The sequence below is a fragment of the Vigna unguiculata genome, chromosome 9 (genome assembly GCF_037176805.1).
Source record: "Vigna unguiculata cultivar grain cowpea cultivar isolate G323 ecotype 2 chromosome 9, ASM3717680v1, whole genome shotgun sequence".
NCBI lineage: Eukaryota > Viridiplantae > Streptophyta > Magnoliopsida > Fabales > Fabaceae > Vigna > Vigna unguiculata.
The window spans coordinates 12,389,377-12,405,000 of NC_140800.1; the positions used below are offsets into that span (position 1 = coordinate 12,389,377).

General features: G+C 31.4%; 1 long non-coding RNA gene across 1 annotated transcript; it reads left to right on the forward strand.

The window, feature by feature from the left end:
• The first annotated feature begins 7,273 nt into the window (after nt 1–7,273).
• LOC114162487 (uncharacterized) lies at nt 7,274–11,376 on the forward strand. Its single transcript, XR_014984465.1, has 2 exons — nt 7,274–10,700; nt 10,795–11,376. It is a non-coding gene; the product is annotated as an uncharacterized LOC114162487 (long non-coding RNA).
• Nucleotides 11,377–15,624: the final 4,248 nt, after the last annotated feature.

The window sequence follows — 15,624 nt, forward strand, 5'->3', positions numbered from 1 at the left end:
AAATCTGAAAGCATGATTGGGGTCTTTATGTGCAATTGGGGGATTGGGTTGAATTAGTGGTGCAGCCTGGTTCTTTCCGCATAAACTGAGGCGGTGTTAAAAAAGAAGTATCTGTGAACTATTTCATTTTGTATGTTCTTAACTATTTCATTTTGTATGTTCTTAAATTTTTGTTGGTGGCACTGCAAGGCTAGAATTAAATAAGTAGATTCTTTTCTTTAGTAGGTTTAAGACAATGGTTATTTAGATGGGACATTTTCACCTAACCCTTGGTACTCTCTCCAATTTTACGTGTGGTGACTTATGACTTGCAAGCCTTTTGGTTTCAAATAAAGTAACCAAGCAAAAACACTTTAGTACACCAAATTGGGGTCTACGAATTTTGTCATTGAAATTGTCAGTAAGTGTGGGTTCCTTTTGTGGCCATGAATCCAAGTTCTTTCTTTTATTCTAGTCGCGGGTCCCATTAGTGTTTGAGATGCATTAAAGTAGTATTATATTGTCCTTGATATGTGTGTGGTTTATACCTTTTACAATGCATATACAATGGTACCTATTGTTTACATGATGGATGGATTACGTGATTTCAAAATGGAAGTCATGGTTCACTTTGATTAAAAATGGTATATTATAAGTATTATTATTATAAGAATAATATGATTGAGTGGTAAATGATTGAGTGTAGGAGAGTAGTTTTCTGTGTGGATAAAATAGATTATAGAATAGTTCTATTTTGGTTGTTGTTTGGTTTACTGCATGGTACTAAATTATTATTTTTATTTTATGACCATTGGAAGAATTGATTTTACTTAGATGAGTTGCAGCTTGAAAAGGAAGTTCCTTGCTTTGTTTCCGCTGCATTATTTTCATATGAGATAGTAGAAAAAAATGCTTTCAAAGTGTTAATGTTAGTTAATTATTTTCTTTGGTTATTTTGATATTTAAGGTGTTTGAGTCCTTTAATTATTATGAAATCAGTGGTGAGTAATTTTTGGAATCCTGACAGTAATATAGTTAGATTGGATAAGTAAAACAAAATTAAAGTTATATTAAAGTTTACGTGTAATATAATTTGTATAAAGTTAAATATATCGTACAAGAGTTAAAAGTTGGATGATCTAGTGGAGTAAGAATATTTTTGGGTGTCTTAAGTTTTGGTTTACGGGTAATGGATTCTTCTTCCAAGGTGCAGTAAATGTTGTTTTTATATATTATTTTATAATTGTATAATGTTGATAAAATATTATATGAATATAAAGGTTAAAATGTTAATTTATTATTTTAGTGGTTGCGATTATAAATTTAATTATTACATGCATTTTTACTTTAATGGGGTATTTAAATATAGACAATATAATATAAAATTTTGAATTATTATATTATTTTAAGATAATACAATAATATTAGGTGATTACGGTATTGTGGGCTAAGCAGTTGCAACCCAATTTTTGTCTGGCGGCACTTAGGCAGCGTCAGGCGATAGTGTAGGGGTAGGGGTCCGTTGTAAATGGATTTGCATGGATGGGCTTGATGGCTTGGTCAGGAACATGCTGGATTAGTTACGAGCGGGGAGGTTCGTAACGAAGATTTGAGATGCGTGATTGATGCGGGCGGGGAGGTCCGTATCTGTTGTACTCTTGTGTTGGGATACGAGTGGGGAGGTTCGTATGTTCCGTGCTCACACTTGAGGCTACTATGAGCGGGGAGGTTCATAGTAGGTGTTCATGCATGTTGGACTACGAGCGGGCAGGTTCGTAGAGTTGGACTACGGGCGGGGAGGTCCGTAGAGTTGGACCACGAACGGGTAGGTTCGTGGAAGCATGATAATCCCTAAGGACCAAGGTTGTGAATGGATCTTTCTCATATAGGTTATGAGATTGGGGTGTAATGTTATAAAGAAATCAATAAACTAAAAATTGACTAAGATAGATTGGGTGAGGCTTAATGTTTATTATTTTATTGTTTGTATTATTTTTCTTTCTCAGCTCACCCTTTCTGTTTGTGTGTTTGTGTTTGGCGATGATCATGTGACTTGTCACGTGGGAGTAGATGTGAATCCAGGTGAGAACGCCGATGCATAGTGACAGAGCGGGGCAGATGATGGGGGATTTTTCTCTATGTTTTATTTTCATGCATTTTGTAATAAATTTTATGATGCTTTTTCTCTATTATGAACATGTCATAAAGATGGAGTAGTGTGATTGAACTACAGCGAGATAAGTTTTAAATTTTCCCGCGCTTGGGAACTTTATATAATGTCTTAATTCCAAAAGAAAATTTATGATATATGCTTTATCTAGTAATATCCATCTAGGGTGTTACAATATGAATTTGATATGGGATATGAATGAAGGTTGGTCATAAAGTTTGGCATGAGATTGGTATGCATGATGAATACCTATTTTGGATGGCGAAACATGATTTGTATATGGTTAGAACGTAATTCCATGAGTCTCTGGGTTAGACCTCATGGTGGTGCCTCAGTTGGTCGGGACGTAATTTTGTGACCCTTGTTAGTGGGAGTTCATGGTGGTGCCTCATCTATATAATTTAGTAAGGATTCAAGGTAAGGTTGTATCCTAACACTCTAAAAAGTCAGTTTGTCTCACATAGAGTGTACTGATTCAAGTGGTGAGAGTAGCAGGAGGCCTGAAACTCATTAAGGGCTAACCTTGTGGGTGGGGGATGAAACATTGTAACATAAAGCTCGGTAGAGCAGGGAAGTCCACCACAAGTGCAAGCATCTACTGAATCCGACTAATTATATTTATCTGGATGAGTCTTGTCTCAAGTCTTTGTGTATTGTGTGCAAGTCATAACTTGATTGGGTGATATTTGCATTTTTTATTATGGAGATGTATGTAATTGTATGATAAATTGTTTTCTGTTCTAGCTTACTCTTTTTGCTTGTTTGATTGCTATGTGTGTGGTTCTTCTCTTGCGATGATCATCAATCTATTGATGTGAGCAGAAGCGAGAGGTACTCGTGGTCGACAGGGAAATGATGATTCCGCTGCTTAGCTTTGTGGGATGGTCTCCGTTTCTCCGAGTCTTATTTAGGGTCGTGGCCCATGTATCACCTTGTTTTGAGTATTAATCGTTTACTGTCAATTCTTGTACTTAATTCAGTATTGGCATCTTGGTGTGCCTTGTTTTTCCTCTAAGTATTTTGGATAATTATATGGAGTGATGTTATACTCTGAATCTTCGCTCTCCTTATATTATATTGTGTGACGTTTCATTTAATTGAGTTTAATTATTAAATGGAGCGTTACATTACCAAATACCAATTAAAACTCCATTCATAATTAAAAAAAAAATTAAATTAATTAATGAAATCAACTAATTGATAATATACCTTTAGAAATTGTTCATATACTTATTAATTATAAATGTATAAATTTAAAAGATTTCAGTATATGAAAAAAAATCAATTCATAATTAGAAAATTAAAAACAATTATTGGAATTAATTGGTTAATTAATATAAAATAATTTAGAAACAAATCATAAAATAGTAGTATTAATAAGTTAATAAAAAAATAAAAAAAATAGAACAATTGATTATAATTATAATAACAAATAATAATAGTAAAAATATATAATATAAAAAAATATTCAAAAGAAAATATAATTATTGAATAAAATTATACTATCAATAATAATGATGATGATAAATATAGAATTAAGGAAGAGAATGCAAATTGAATCTTTAATTTTTAAAATCAAATATAATTACTATAATTAAGATAATTTGTCTCCACCATAATTAAAAAAATAAATTAATATTGAAATTGACTTTATAAATGAAAATAATAAAATGTAATAAATTTAAAAGATTTTAAAATATATGAATAAAAGACTACCTATTCATAATTAGAAAATTAAAAAATTATTCCCGATCATATTCCACAATAAAATAATTATTACTTTGAAAAGGTTAAATTTATAAAAATTTAAAATAGAAATAACCAAATAAAATTTGATTAGTTTGGCGGTATGAACGATAAGAAATGATAAAAGTAGAAGGACCAATATTTTTGCAATCGACCCAATTTGAACTAAAAAAGTAAATTATTTTCATTAAACTAAAACATCAATCTCCATTTTTATTGTTTTTCTTATTAAAAATATTTATAGTATCACATTATTTTCCTTTAAAATATCTTTTAACAATAATATTATCATGTCTTTTACTTTCTTATCCTACTTATATATTATTATTATTAACACATTCAAATTTTATTTATTCAAAATAAGTTGAATTATATTTGTTCCTGCAGAGAACAAATAAGATGAGTTAGGCACAAGCGTCACCTTACCATGTAGTCCGCTATCTCCTCAGTTGGCCTCTTCCCGGTCGATACATGTCGGATTGGACCCAGAAGGGGTTACCTGCAGAAGGGACTCCGAATCTCAAGTGAGTCAAAACTCTCAAAAAGGTCAAATCTGTGATTAATGAATACGTACCTTTAATTACTAGGGTCCACGCGTATTTATAGAGCATTAATGATGTCTGGTTATCCCGTGGGTCGAGCCTTGACTTGGGCTCTAGCTTGGGCTGTGAGTGGGCCTGGGCCCTAATCCAGGCCCTTAAGGCCTATTGAACACGGGGACTTCCATTTTACTAAGTCTTCAAGAGCGGTCTGATCCATTTACTTCTTGACTTGTCGGATGTCGTCCTTGGCCGCACACTTTCCTAAGTTGGCCGCTTTGTTGTTACTTTAGCCTTTATTCAGTTATGAGTTTGAGTCCATGCCGGCCCAAGTCGTGTACTTGGGTTGTTTCCGGCATATATGTGAGAGTTGTCATTTATATGGTTAAGTTGACCAGGTCCGGTACAATATTATTTTTCCTAAATAAAATTAAAAAAAATTACAGGCTAATTTGTAATAAAATTAAGATAATGTCTTTCCTTCTCTTTATCAAGCTGATAGAGATATCTTATCATAATATTTTCCAAAGCCACATGTAGAAAAAGAAAATAAGATAAATGAAGTTTATAAAGATTGTCCAATTGGTAAGATCTCTTACTTCTCCAAGATTATTTAGACATAAACTTCTTACATTTATCTTTTGTATAAATTTTTATCCAAATAAATCCAATACAAGTAAAGAAAACATAACATGAATTTGAGGCAATTAAAGCCATCCAATTTTGATCACATCTTATAAGAATGACACAAGTTTGGGCTAATTTAACAAATAAAACCCACGAATATGAGAAAAAGAGAAATAAATACTATATAATCTCAGTTACAACTTCAAATTTCCACCATTAATATGACATGGAACTATTACTTAGGACCAATGTCCTTAAGGGTACAAATATGCTCCTCTCCCATAGCAGACATAAGAGATATAACCAAATCTTTGCCCTCAACAAATCCATCATTGATCTGCGTCATGCAGATTAAAATCAGTATAAGAATAAGCAAATTATGAAAGTTTAACAGATGATCAAGATCATGCCAAAGAAACAAAAAATATTTCTTCCAAGTTTAGAGATACGCAGAAAAATCAAATGCATTTGTTAAGAAAACCCATCTCAAACCTTTAACCACAAATCATGAAAAAAGAACAAACCTTTAACCACAAACCATGAAACTCATTACAAAACTTTAATCAAAAACCATCAAACATGAACAAACCTTTACAAACTTAGCATATCTTTGTCATATAAAAGGTAAACATCCAGTTAGGATTAGATACAATAAAACACATGACTATGCATATAATGTTGCAACATCATATACCTTATTAAGACTTCCACAAGTTGTATGCAGCAATCCATTTGCCTAGAAATTTTCACATGGTTAAACCAATAAGAAAAATCATATGCTTTATCTGAAGTGGTTGAAAGCATATAACATCTTACGCTAATATGTTGGGGTAAAATACTAAGACCAAAATCAATTATTTTCAAGGTTTCTTTGTTATCCACCAGTACATTCTCAAGCTGCAAGGACATAACAACACTTGTGTGAAAAATGCAAGACCATATATAACCATGTGGTGCAATTTGAGCTTGAAAAGGGAGAAAAAGAACCTTGAGATCCTTGTGGAAGACACCTTTAGGGTGGCAATAGCTCACCCGATCAATCAACTATTGGAATAACTTTCTACATTCACCTATTAGACATTTACCTTTGGCTGTCTCTGAATATAGAATTCATCAAATGCCTAAAATGCATCAATGACAAAATATAGTCTTCATTAATTTATATTGTTTTACATGGAAATTTAAATATCAGTTATTTATTAGATAATAACATTATTATTCATGAGAATACGAAATATAGAAATTAGTATACCTTATAATGCATTCAATATATAAGAACATAACTATTAAAAATACAATCCAAAAATGTAAATAGACATTGCCTTGAATAACACTCGAAGATTGCTTCAAATGGCATTGGTCTCGTGAAATAGACAATTGTAGAAGTGCTATACAATAAACATGTCATAATTTAGTATAGTGTGATAAGAATAAACCAATCTTACAAAAATGATAAAAAACCTAATACATATAATAATAGAAAAAACCAAGTTCATGTAAATACCATTTACAATCATTTGAAGCCTAAGTAGTAAACCATGTGATGGCTTAGAAATCGTACCTTAGAAAGAAGAGCCTTAATTTTCACACATTAAATCCATCTGCAACATCCTCACTAATCAAGCATGGATTCCACATGATGAGGGGTCTAGATTGCCATTGTATGTATAATTTGAAGAAAATTGTAAATAATACAAACACACACAACAAATATACTATAAGTACTAAAAGAACTAAGATGTCATGGTCAGATCTACAACAACATATCCAACAACTACTTTAGTAGGTGATTAGTGCAATTCAAAAGTCATAATCATATACATTAAAGTATACCCCACGACTATTTTTTCACCAGCATAAAACATGAAGCCTTAGAAGTTACCTTGCAAATGCAAAGATAACATCTTTCCACAGATACTTCTGAAGGACTGCACCAGCATATGGAAATATGGCTTTAACTCTTTGACAATCAATTAATGAAGCTCATCAACTTAGGAACATGAAAGAACATAGAAATCTTAGATTTAGAAAAAAATAATAATAGCAAAGACAATCAAAAAAATTAGAAGAAGAATCTTCAAGTTTATGGTGACCACAAATAAGTAGAAGAACAATGTAACCTTCAAGCTTTAACCCAAGAAACACAAAAGAACATAAAAATCTTATATGTAAAAAAAGAAGAAGGAGAAGAATAAAGGAACAAAAAAGTAGTATAAGAAGAACCTTAACTTCAAGCTTATGGTGACTGGAAATAAGTAGAACAACAACATAACCTTCATTCTTCAAGCTTTAACCGAGGAAACACCAAAGAACACGAAAATCTTAGATGCCGAAAGAAAGGGTAACAGAGAGAAACAAAAAAGTAGCAGAAGAAGAAAAAGAACCTAACAAAAACTAACAAAAACATCTTACCTTATCAGCTTTAATTTAAGTAACACAAATCACCAACAAATAAATAGAGAAAACTTTTATGATCAAAGGCAAAGAACACAAAAATCTTACCTCAATAGATGAAGAGCAAAGAAATAAATTTTCCTCCTTCCACGGTTTGGCACACAAAGAAAACTAAGCACAATGTATTATACAATCTTTTTGGAAATTAGCTCCAAGATTGCAAACTGCAAACTAATATGACAAATCCAATCACATTCATTCATCCATAGTGTTCTCGCCCTTCAATTACGCATTCCAATTTGTATGATTTCATTTTCAATTGGGGAAATGCAAAGACGTGATACAGGGAGCTTTCTGATACTTTCTGGAGAGTAAGTAAGTGACTAAAAAGACAATAAAAGGAACACGTGTCAGAAAATTAAATAAGGGTTGTTGTGTAATATCCCTACCAGTTTGTTTTCTTATAGTTATTCATCCACAGTGTTCCCGTCCTTCAATTATGCATTCCAATTTGTACGATTTCAACTTCAATTGGGGAAATGTAGAAACGTGATATATGGAGCTTTTTAATACTTTTCGGAGAGTAAGTAAATGACTAAAAAGCCAATAAAAGGAACACATGTCAGAAAATTAAATAAGGGTTGTTGTGTAATATTCCTACCAGTTTGTTTTCTTATAGTTATTCATCCAGTGTTCCCGCCCTTCAATTACGAATTCCAATTTGTACAATTTCAATTTCAATTGGGGAAATGCAGAGACGTGATACAGGGAGCTTTCTGATACTTTTGGAAAGTAAGTAAATGACTAAAAAACCAATAAAAGGAACACGTGTCAGAAAATTAAATAAGGGTTGTTATGTAATATCCCTACCAGTTTGTTTTCTTATAGTTATAGTAGATTAACACAATTGTGTTGTGTTCTTCTTTCTCTCTCTTTAAAACCCTTCTTCCTTCACCCTCCCCAAAACTCAAACCAACTGAAACTTTCTTTTCCTCACAGAAACCTGACATAGAATAATTAAGCATGTACTCGCACAGCTTTAGTAGAGGACTACGTCAACAAAGTGTGATATTCAACTTCACCTTCGTGTGTGGAAAACTATAAACTAGAGTATGTCTGATTAGTCATTTCTCATTGATAACATCAACCAACAGGTAATGTTGGTGGTGCACTCCTTCTTAGTTGTGAATAACTTCTTCTTTGACATGATTTCACATTATTCAAGGATGAATAGTATCTTCAATGGTAAGTGGCATAATAGGAAATGCAATAAGTAATTATAAAAATATGTAATATAATAATTTCTAAAAATAATAACAATAACTAATATAAATATTTAAAAAGTATTAAGAACAATTAATATAACTAATTATAAAATTAATAACAATATTTAATATAACAACAATTATTCATTATATTTTTTCTCGATTATGTTTTCAAATTAAATATATCTACTTCCATTTCTTGTCAAATTTTGTGGACTCCTTATAGGCATAGTGAAATTAGTTGACTAATTATTGTTGATATCTCCAGTTAGTCGGGTAGTCGTTCCTCTCATTTGTTTTGCAATCATCAAAGTTTAACAAGCCGATCGAGTTTAGTGAGTGTAACCATCACCATAGGACACAAATTCTCTAGTGTAAGTCATCTTCTCTGAACACGACTACCTAAAGTTTGTATTTTTTTTTTCAAACTGTCCATTTTCGTAATTTTTCTATTACTTAAATAACACACATAATCATTACAGCCATTTGATATAATAAATGTTTAATTTGTTTTAAATTTTTTAAGGTGTACATACAGACACATTAAAAAAAGGGTTAAGTATGATTTTAGTCTTGAACTTTGACCTAAAATTTGAATTCGTCCATGTTTGAAACTTCAATACATTTTTGTCTCTAAACTTTAAAAATGAATTAATACAGTCATTTTAACCAAAGTACATTAACTTTTTTTTATGTGTCGAACGCGTTTCAAGTTAGTATTGAAGTCGTTTACATTGTTTGGTACATTCCCGATTCAATATCTACTGGGAAATGCGTTTGACACCTAAAAAAAAGTTAACGTAATTGGGTTAAAATGACTATATTCATTCATTTTTAAAGTAAAATGTATCAAAGTTTCAAATAGGGACGAATTCTAATTTTGGATCAATGTTTAGGGACTAAAAACATACTTAACCCTTAGAAAAATCACGAGAGGTTGTGCAGCGCGCTCCACCTTTGCTAGTCCTTTCCATTCACCATCGTGTCGCCCTCGATCAACCGTTGGATGCTTCACCACCGGAAGTGTTTCTACTGGCCTGGAATCACCATAGTTTGCACTCTACAACACGATGTAGCATGTGCTTCTGGATTGCATGAGCTCTCTATGCATGGGCTTCCGGATTGTTGAATCTGGATTGTTGCCTAGTATTGTAGCATATGTATTGACAATAAAATTTTGACAACTTTATCTTACAACTTGAGGTGACATTTTCTAAGTAATTTTAGAATATAGAGAAATGAGAAAATGGAAAAATAGGAAGCCACTTAGAAGATGCCACCTCAAGTTGTAAGAGAACTTTGTCACAATTTAGTTGTTAAAAAATCATTTTCTTTAATACTTTTAACATATTTTAATCAAGGATGAAATAGATATATTATAGGAAAATAATATAGTAACGTATAAAAATTGATAATTTTTCTCACAACCATACGTGGCAATCAGTTTTAAAGTTGTTTTTTTTTAATTTGTTTAATTCCACGTTGGCCATGTTTGAATGAAAGCGTGAGAGAGAGAAAGCTGGAGTTCGTGGGAGAAGTGGAGAGCAGTTTGTTGGTGTTGGAAAAGACATCCATTGGTCTGAGTAGTAATCCAATATTTCTTTGTGATTTCCCCGTTAGTGGTGTTGATGGAGACATTGTGGGCTTACGCAATGGTGGAAAGTGTTAGTGGGTAGTGTCTGTTATCCATTTTCGTGGAAAGGGTCCATTTTTGCAGTATTATACTGAGTGGTGTGGATATTGCAGGAGCGACATGTACTGTTGGTGATCAGAAAGTTAGTCGGAGGTAAGTAATTTTTTCCAAAGTGAGTTTTAGTGTTGATTATTCTGTCTTGATGGATGGGTTTCACTTTGATTTTTGTGGGGAAAGTTAAATTTTTTTTCGTTTAGGGTTTACTTGAATTTGATTTACCATGTGGTGCCTCCATGTTTGTGTTCCGATGAAGGAAATGAGTTTACATGTTTTGGTTTTCGATATAGGTAATAATTTTGGTGTTATTTCCACATTTGTACCACATTATTTGAATGACTTCAGGAATCTTGACTACAATTTCATTCTGGTTTTGGCTACAAGGTGCATAAGGTACTGAGTTAGTGTTTGTTGAAATGGCGGACAAACGAAAACGACACTCATTAGAAGAAAATGTGAAGAAGGAAGTCAGTAAACTGAAACCATTACGGAGCAGACATAAAGCATATGTAAGCAATGTGAAACCTTTTAATTTTTTTTAAATGCCTACGTGTCAACCTAGCAACGTGCCACGTGTCAAAGTCAATGTTCTATATTACCCAAATGATGACAATCTGCAAACTTGATGACAATCACGAAAACTCTAAACCCAAGAGGAACGTACTCACCTCGTCGATGATGATGATAATCTGCAAACTTGAAATCGACAAATGCAGAAATTCCTAGGTCCATGTGCTTGAACAGCGTAATCGCCTCCCAAGTGCTCGAACAGTGAACCTCAGCCTGCACAATCCCTAATTGCAACATTTGCCCCAAATCTTTAATTTGAACCTAATTACTCCAACTCATTGTACATGTAATACACCACAATTAAATGTAATACAAACAATGACACATGTATAGTGCTTTGTTACTGATTTAAATGGTGTCATACAAAAGGACTAAATGAAACAGAAATTGTGAAAATGAGGACCATTTTAAACACTCGGTAAAAATTAGGACCATCCGCAACAAACACTACGAAAATGAGGACGAAAAATGTATTTAAGCCAATTAAAAAATGAATGCAGACATGGAGAAAGTATATAGGTACATGATACCACATGATATTTCACGAGAATTTCAAATTCACTGAAAATTTATTTATTAAATTGTCATAATTATTTTCATTTAACATTTCTTTTTCAATAAATAATCAAACTAATCTATTTAATATTTTTTAGACATTATTGATCTTATATAAATATTTATTATCTTTAACTTTGATAAACTTCTTTTGACCGAAGCAACTAATAGTGAAATTGTTAATATTATTCTATAAGCTATATATGCATTTGGAAAAGAATCTATTCTTTTTATATAATTAAGAATGTCATTTGGTTTATCTTTTTCCAAACCTATAATTTCCCTTAAATATATTTAATTTTGAAAATAAATCAAATCCATCAATATCCAACAAATTATCATGTTTTAAAGATTTTTCAAGGTTTAAGCATTTTTCTTTTGAAAATGTACGATCTAGTGGCTTTAATTTTTTAACACTAAATAAAAAACCAAAAATATCTTCATATATTTTAAATTGTTCAAATCTACTTTGAAGTGTGGTAATAGTTTGATCTACTATATAAAGAAAGTAAACAATTATAAATGATTCTTGAAGATATTTTATAATTTCATTCTCAATATTTTCATCAAATTATTTCTTTCTATGTCTAATACAAAATTTAGGTTTTATATTCATTTCAAAAGCAATTTCCTTGGCAAAATTCAATGCATTTTTAAATCCATTTTCTATGTACTTTTCAAAAAATCAGAGAATGTCTTTTAATTGTTCAATAATTTTATCTATATAAAATGAATGGGTTAAAACAATAAAACCTGGTTTTGGTTGTCAAGAAAGTAAACTTGATAGTGAGTTTCTTTCTTTTTGCAAGTCTTAACTTTCTCACAAACCTGCAAAGTTTATTTTATGGTTAATCATTAACAAAAATAATTAAATAAAGATTATTGTTCTTCTCATATCGATAGCAAGTCATTTTTTCCCTAAACTTGAATTATCTTTTTATAGAAAATCCAACTTTGAATTATGCTCTAATTAATCTATTATCCATCGAAAGACTAAACCCTAATATAATTAATAGTTTTGTAGAAAAATTCCAATTCCTCATCAAGATATATAGAAAAACATTTTCGAAACCCGTAAATTAAAAAGTACAAAAAAAATAAAACTGGAAAAAAGAAACGCATTTCTTATTTGAATACAAATGTAAAAAAAAAGAACATAAATAACAACACAAAGAAAAAATAACCAAGATAAAAAAATTGGTACATATTAACAACATGAAATTCAAAAAATGTAATATAATGCTAAAATCCTAATAAAGGACTCTTAGAATAGAAGAAAATAGGAAGATTAAAAGAAGTCACATATAAACAAGAGAAGTCACAAAGAAATAAAAGAAGAAAATAAAATCGAGATGGATTATAACAGAATAATGAAAACTAATAATTCTCTTTCTTGTAAAAAACATTATAATTTACTAAAAAATATTTCAAATCATCAATTATCATTTTTAATACCAATAAAACTTAAAATACACTAATAATAATTTAATTAAAATTTATTTTCAAATATAAACTTATAATTAATTTAATAGAGTTATATTAATAATAAAATATTTTTTTGAGATTTTTTTCCTTAAATATAATTTTATAATTAATTTAATAAAAAAATATTAATAATATTTTTTTAAAATTTTGTTTTTCTGGAGACCTAAAACGAGTGCCAAACTTATTTTATCTTTGAACTAACCCTGTACCTAACTAATATTTTTTAATTATTATTATAATGATTATTACCGTTGTTGTTTGATGTTTCTTTTATGTAACTAAGCTCATTTTGGTATAGAACAAATTTACACTAATCTTAACACGTGATTTTGCCGTTAAGAAAACATTGCTTTATTTGTTGAATTAAGAAAATAAAACTTGATGAATATTTAATTATTCGCTATCATCTAATAATAAATAAATTATATATTTATAAGTATAAATATATATATATATATATATATATATATATATATATATATATATATATATATATATATATACCCAACAAGCATTAGCTCTCCCTAAAAAGGAGGTGATCCAGCCGCACCTTCCAGTACGGCTACCTTGTTACGACTTCACTCCAGTCACTAGCCCTGCCTTCGGCATCCCCCTCCTTGCGGTTAAGGTAACGACTTCGGGCATGGCCAGCTCCCATTGTAACACCCCAGATGGATATTACTAGATAAAACTGATTTTTCACAAAATATACTTTAAGAAAATCAGACATTACAATAAATTCCCAAGCGCGGGAAATTTCAAACTTGTCTCGCTATAATCCATTCGTACTATCTCATCTTTATTACAAGTTCATAATGGATAAAACATCATAATGTCTATTACAAAAGGTAAGAAAGCATAACATAAAGAAAATCCCCCATCGGTAGCCCCGCTCTGTTGCTAAGCATCAGCATGATCACCTGAATTCACGTCTGCTCCCACGTAACAAGTCACGTGATCATCGCCAAACACAAACACACAAACAAGCAAGGGTGAGCTGAAAAGAAAAATAATACAAACAATAAAATAATAAGAATTGACCCTCACCCAGTCCAACTTAATCAATTTTAGATTATTGACCTTTCTATAACATTATACCCCAATCTCATAACCTATATGAGAAAGATCCATTCACAACCTTGGTCCTTAGGGATTATCATGCTCCCACGAACCTACCCGCTCGTGGTCCAACTCTACGGACCTCCCCGCCCGTAGTCCAACTCTACGAACCTGCCCGCTCGTAGTCCAACATGCGTGAACACCTACTATGAACCTCCCCGCTCATAGTAGCCTCAAGTGTGAGCACGGAACATACGAACCTCCCCGCTCGTATCCCCACACAAGAGTACAACAGATACGGACCTCCCCGCCCGCATCAATCACGCATCTCAAATCTCCGTTACGAACCTCCCCGCTCGTAACTAATCCAGCATATCCCGAACCCACTAAGAACTTAGTCCTTAAAGCCCAAAGGTTAGCACAACAACCTGCCGCAGCAGAAAATAAAACACCGACACTGCCTAGGCAATTGTCAAGTGGAACAACTTCACTGACCGCCTGGCGCCACACTCAGTGCTGCCAGGCGCCACATTACCATTTTGCCAAAACTGTCATATTGCGTGACTTCCGCCTAGTGGGTCTATTTGCACCGCTAGACGCCACACCAGTAATGTGATACTAGTGGTTTAAAGTGCTAAAATAGTGTACATATAACAATTAACCAAACAAGTTCTCCGCCAATCCGAAACATCATCTTCATAACCCAAAAATCTTCATAGTATTATAATATAAATTTCTACAAAATATGCTTTGTATAATCATCACCCCACTAGCCAAAAGCATACGTGTATATATATATATATATATATATATATATATATATATATATATATATATATATATATATATATATATATATATATATAAGATAAAAATATTAATGAATCAATATATTATTCAATTAAATAAAAATGTACTAATTAATTACACCCAACACAATTCACTGTAATTGTAAAATGTATGAAAGCTTAAATTGCACATATATATACTTCGTCATTACTGCACACCAATTTTTTTTAATTCACACGAAATAATAAATTTTCATCGCACCTAATATCACAACACAGTACTGTATCCATTATTTCCTTATGCTCCCAAAATAATTTTCATAATAATAATATAAAATCAAAATCTTTTACCATACCATATATAATATACTAATCATTTATATCTATGACCCAACAGAATACTCACGCACTCCAAACTACCAAACGCATGCTCCAGACATTAAAGTTTCCAAACTATTTAACTCCATAAAAGTTCTACATCAATTTATACTAAAATAAAAACATAACAAGATATCAAACTCAAACACCAATTATAGGGGTGGGCATGGATTGGATATTTAATGATCCAATCCACATCCATTTTATATCCAAATAATTGGATTAGATTTTTGACCCAAATCCATTTTTTTAGCAAAAGTAGTTTGGATTTTTTTAGAATCCAGATCCAAATATTTGGATCAAGATTTAAATCCAATCCAAATATTTGGATCAAGTTTAAAATCCAGAATCCATTTTTAATAAAAGAAATTTAAATTGA